General features: G+C 43.7%; 1 pseudogene; it reads right to left on the bottom strand.

The window, feature by feature from the left end:
• Nucleotides 1-3,256: 3,256 nt before the first annotated feature.
• Nucleotides 3,257-4,421, bottom strand: LOC128274010 (ADP-ribosylation factor-like protein 5B; annotated as a pseudogene).
• Nucleotides 4,422-6,167: the final 1,746 nt, after the last annotated feature.

Raw genomic sequence — 6,167 nt, forward strand, 5'->3', positions numbered from 1 at the left:
GGATATGATTCTTTAGGCTAGAAGACTGTGCGAATCTTGAGGAACAATGAGGACACCGATACTGTTGGTCCTTATTGTGAACTTTCGAATGTTTTACTAGTGTGGTTGATGAACGGAAGGCTTTGTCACATACTTTGCACTGGTATGGCTTTTCACCAGTGTGAATGCGGATGTGATACTTAAGAGTAGATAACTGTGCGAACATTGATGAACAGTGAGGACACCGGTGCTGTTGGTCCTTATTGTGAATTCTCGAATGTACTGCCAGATTGCTCAATTGCCGAAAAGCTTTGCCGCAAACTTCACACTGGTATGGCTTTTCGCCGGTGTGAGTGCGTATGTGATTCTCTAGGCTAGACGAGTATGCGAACCTTGATGAACAGTGAGGACACCGATACTGTTGGTCCTTATTGTGAACTTTCGAATGTTTTACTAGTGTGCTGGATGTACGGAAGGCTTTTCACAGACTTTACACTGGTATGGCTTTTCGCCAGTGTGAATGCGGATATGACTCTTTAGGCTAGATAACTGTGCGAACCTTGATGAACAATGAGGACACCGATACCGTTTGTCCTTATTGTGAATTTTCATATGTTCTGCCAGATTGCCTGATTGCCTAAAGCTTTGTCACAGACTTTACACTGGTATGGCTTTTCGCCAGTGTGAGTGCGTATGTGAATGTCTAACTAATAAACGGGCAAACTTTGAAGTGCAATGAGGACACTGATGCTGTTGGTCCTTATTGTGAATTTTCGAATGTTGTGCTAGTATGCCTGCTGAATGGAAGGCTTTGTCACAGACTTTACACTGGTATGGCTTTTCGCCGGTGTGAGTGCGGATATGAATCTTTAGATTAAACGAGCTTGCGAACATTGATGAACAATGAGGACACTGATGCTGTTGGTCCTTATTGTGAATTTTCGATGTATTGTTAGTGTGACTGATGAATGAACGCTTTGTCACAGACTTTACACACATAAGGCCTTTCGCCACTATGAGTTCGAATGTGAATCTTTAAGTGTAGATGAACTGCGAAACTTTAAAGGGCAATGAGGACACTGACACCAGCGCCTTGTTATGAATTTTCGAATGTTGTGCCAGATATTCTGATGCATGAAGGCTTTGTCACAGACTTTACACTGGTATGGCTTTTCGCCAGTGTGAGTGCGGATGTGGACTTTCAATTTAGAAAGCTGCGCGAACTTCGATGAACAATGAGGACACTGATGCTGTTGGTCCTTATTGTGAATTTTCGAATGTCCTCCAGAGTGCTGATGACTTGAACGCTTTGTCACAGACTTTACACTTATAAGGCCTTTCGCCAGTGTGAGTGCGTATGTGAATATTTAAGTTATTTACCGCTGTATATGTTGCGGAACAATGAGGACAATGGTGCTTTTGTTTTTTGTGAGGGCTTTTGAGCTTATCCTGTTCCAAACATCATTCGTTGTTTGCAGCTGATGCTGCTCATCGACCTCTTCGTCCTCTGATTTGATTGCAATTGGATTTTCCTCTGCCTCGAATAAATCATCAGGGATTTTGCCACAACATTCATATGTCCTGTTCGCTTGATGAACAATAAACACTTCTTGTGCAAATCCTTCGCTGCATCCGGTGAGGTAACTTCAGTTTTAATTACAAATCTGTGCCAACCGTTTGTTCGGTAGAGTGGTCGAGAGGATTCGTTCTTGCTGTTCTGCTGTTCGATAAATTTATCGACCATATCATTGTTTTCATTGCATTGAAACTGATCCATCTTTTTCAAACGCGATTCGCACATCGTGCACAAATACGATGGAACTCCAGGTAAAATATTAATCTGTAAAAATAAGAGTCTCATAAAACAATCTTCTTTGTGGAACAGGGTGAATGTTTCAACAACATTCACAGGGTGCGTGTTTCAACAAATGTACTACCTGAGCACCGGTGCATTCGGAGAGCTTTTGAAGTTTATATTGTCCGGATCGTCGTTCGCTAGAGCATCCAAAGCATCATCGTTCGACAGACACCATCGACATATTTTGCCGTTCTAGAAAAAAATTTGCTATATACCTTTTAATCCTTTATTGAACACAACTTACTCAACACCATCCTCTTTCTTAATCAATGCCGAAGACTCCATTTTCACTGCAATCGTTTATTTAAGCGATTTTGTAAAATCGTCCACTTTGCACTTGTTTATTAAACAAAGCTTGGTTCTGCCTTTTGACAATCAGTCGATTTTTGACAGCTTGCGCTTGTAAGTGAGCCGCCGGTATGAGTGAGCCGCCGCTATGAGAGAGCCGCCGCTGTGAGTAAGCCTCCGCTCTTTTCAAACTAAACAAAGCAGTTCCTGGCGCGCGTCGCTGCGCCTCATTTCATCCTTATTTCTCGATTGGGAGGCGTTTTCAGAGGACTTCTTGGTGACGTATCCGATCAGCTTCCCTTTTCGCTTCCCGTTACTCCTACTTTTCAAACGATCGGGCTTCCCGGTGACGTATTCGTTCAATTTCCCTTCCCGCCTCCCGTTACTCCTCCGTTTCCCGGTGACGTATCCGATCGGCTTCCCGTTGCATACATGTCAAAACTCGCACCACCTGAGTTTGGCTCAAATTGCTTGAAAATTATCCGAGCTTTGCTGACATTAACCCAGATTTTGTATGGGTTAATGCCCCTCTCCCTTTAAACCCCTCCCCTCTTTACAAAGGGTCTTTGTGGTTTCAAACATTCACCAGAACATTTCCCCTTCCCCAAAACTCCCGCCTGCCGAGTTTGGTTCGATTTGTTTGAAACGTTTGGACGTAACGTATGGGACGTTACGGTACGTTACGTTTGTATGGGAGCCCCCCCTCCCCGGAGGTGTGGGAGGGTCAAACTTTCCTATTCACCCAAGGAGCAACAGTCCTTTGGTCCGTTTTTGTGTCCATTGGACACTCGAAGAGTGTCCAATGGACAGTCCTTTGGACGTCCGAAACAGGCAATGGACTCATTTTCGTCACATGTCAAAAAAGCCCATTTTATAGCATTTTATGGCAAAGCTTTGTTGAAAATTATAGCTCATTTCAAATATTTAAATCTATTATAGCAAAAACCAGTAAAATTATTTTTCATTATTTATTTATTTATTTATTTTAAAAATACAAACTTAGTTACGTTACCCAGCGACGAACGCACAATCGCCGGGTTTACAATATTATTACTACGCACGTATTACATTACAATCTATCGTTCGAGAGGTGGGTTCGGTTTACCCATCAGATCAACAACAACGCTCTGGCAATCGACGATGTTTGCGAATCCGACGAAATAGATGAGTTTGGTGTCAGAAGCGGTTTGTGCTCCGTTGGTACACTCCGTTGCATCGTCCATCGTCCTTAGGGCAGGTCCGGGCGCCTACCCACCTCTGTGTTTGTGTAGTAGATGCTCCATGCGGCCCGAAGCTTTGCTGCCCGCCGAGGTCCCACACCAAAAAGTGGATATTCTTCCACACGATCTGCGAGGCGCGTAAAAGAACAAACAACCAGTTGTGACTATGAACTTATGACAGTTGCGTGGTGCACGTTACGAAAATACGCGGCACGGCGAATGAATGAGAAACGAGGCAAATGGACACCCGTCACCGGTAAGCGGCTTACGAAGTGGCCACTGGTCATCTGGTAAACTGCGTGCGTACCTCTTCCACGTTCGATCCGATCGCTCGTGTGAACCACCTCGTTCATCAGAAACTGGTACAGAATGGTCGTCTTGTCGGCGTTGTCCAGTCCCACCATGACAAGCTTGTGTTCTAAAACGAAACATAAAGTAAATAAACATTAGCAAGTTACAATAAACATTAGCGCTACAACGGGGAATTGGAACATCAAACGAAAACCATTTTACGGTTGGCCATTTCAGTTTAATGTTACGTTTGACGATCAGTGAATCCATGTGGCCCACAAACGACGATCAGTGTCGCTAAAAAACCAGATTAAACAAACTATAATTGCTTGCTGGCGGCATTTTTTTGGGGTATTTGTCACGGGTTACGAACACCGCGTTTTGGCGTTAACCCACTATCAGTGCTCAAAACAGGTCCCCTTCGTCGCTAACGACCTCACAGCAAAGGGCCCACACAGTGAGCTGCAACATTACCACTGATCCACTGATTCACAATCCACTGAACCGAACTACTGATTGATAGATTATCTCACGCATGACCGTACAGTTGCTTTGGCGCAGGAATGTCTGCAACACCCTCGCCACGCATACCACTTTTCTTGTCATACCTCTTTGTCCAGTTGGTTGGCTGGATTCCCTGGCAGTTGCTGCGCACATCGTTCTCATTCAATTCCAAGTCATCCAGCACTCGTCTAACCTGCAACGAAAGGATGCTCATTTCACTAAATACATTTCTTTACACCTTACTTACCTTTATAATGTTTGAACTGATTCAAAACATATCGCCGCACACCAAATTCATGCCGTCGGGTACATGCTGGATCGGGTACAGTCGCTGTGTATGTATCTGGCGGCAGCGGGGTTTGGCCGGGTACGCTTGACGGCGTTTTTACTATTTGTCGATGGGCCAAGTATGAAGCTAAAATAGAACAAGACATCAATCGGTGCACATAACTATAATTGTTAAACGATTAGTTTGACCTCATAACACGGAACAACCAACGAAATAAACGAAACGAACTACACTGACCCGCCGTCGAACCTACTGCGTAAAATGTTTGGCAAACACACATAACACACACGGTACGATACACCGTTCTAATGTAAACAAACAAAGTCTCACAGTTTATTCGCCATAAAATAAGCGTTGTCAAAACGGTCAGCTTTGAAGTGTCCTTTCTGCTGACGATACGGACTCTAATCGTCGTTAGAGTGTCCCTTTTGCCGACGACCGGACTGATTTCGTCACATTAACGACGACTATAGTCCGTATCGTCGGCAAAAGGGACACTCTAACGACGACTAGTGTCCGTTTTGGTGTCCGTGTCGTCGGTGCGCCGACGATTCGACAGATCGTGCACAATCCGGTGTCACAAAACTACGCTGTGCAAAATTTCACGCGGATTGTTTAAGTAGTTTTGGAGAAAATGCGGTACAGACAGACAAACAAACAACCATTTTTATATATATAGATAATACATAATTTAATAGATTAATCAAGATTGTGTAAGCTTAAATAATAATTTCGAATAATAATGAATCATCATTTAGTACAAGGATGAAAAATAACTTTATTTAATCAAAAATCAATCAAAAACACGAGTAAATGATAGTATGTTTAGGGATCTTTGATTCAAAAGAAACTTTTTACACAGTCCTCAGCTCTTTTTTGATTAACTTCCCAAGGAGCCACGAATTTTCGGATCGTCAGCGCGCTGACGACAATTGTCCGTTGACGGACGGTGTTCGTCACTACGCTGACGAACTACCGTCCGTGACGGACGGTGAAACGGACGGTGAAAGTCTCAGCTAAAGTCTCAGCTAAATGGACACCCAAAGCTCATTCTGACAAAGGTTATTTTATTGCAAACTAAATGACAGATTCGATTTGTTTGTTTACATTAGAACGGTGTATCGCATCGTGTGTGTTATGTGTGTTTGCCAAACATTCTGCGCAGTAGACGCGACACGACGGGTCATTTAGTTTCGCTTAGTTTGTTGTTTGCTTGCTGTTCAGTCTGAAGAATGTTCAGTGTCATTGGTAAAAGTGCAGTACAGACTACAGGTTGTGTCGGTTTATAAAGTGTCACGTATGATTCCCTGCAATATCGACGAATAACCGTCGGGCAACAGTTCGCGTAGTTGGAATAAATCTGCCAGCGATCACACCACGGCTTCGGTGTGTTGTGTCGGTATTCGAAACAACGGACCTAGTAAACATTGACAAAGTGCTGGATGATTTAGAATTGAATGAGGATGACGGGCGCCGCAACTGCCAGAGAACGATTGGTAATCAATGAAACAAAGAACGCTGTGCAAAAGCTTTCTCGTAAGTTTGTCTCATCATTCTAACATTGTGATCGAACCGTTTTGTAGACACCAGAATGCTAATTCAACGCGGAACGGACTCTTTGAATGGAGGAAAGTCGGAACCAACGTCGGCCAGTGCACGACAAACCTAAGTTGAAGGAAAACGAAAAATTTCGGCTGCGGGACATCGTAATTACGTAGCGAGGCTCCTCGACGCAAAC

This window comes from Anopheles cruzii, chromosome 3 (assembly GCF_943734635.1).
Source record: "Anopheles cruzii chromosome 3, idAnoCruzAS_RS32_06, whole genome shotgun sequence".
NCBI classification, from domain to species: domain Eukaryota; kingdom Metazoa; phylum Arthropoda; class Insecta; order Diptera; family Culicidae; genus Anopheles; species Anopheles cruzii.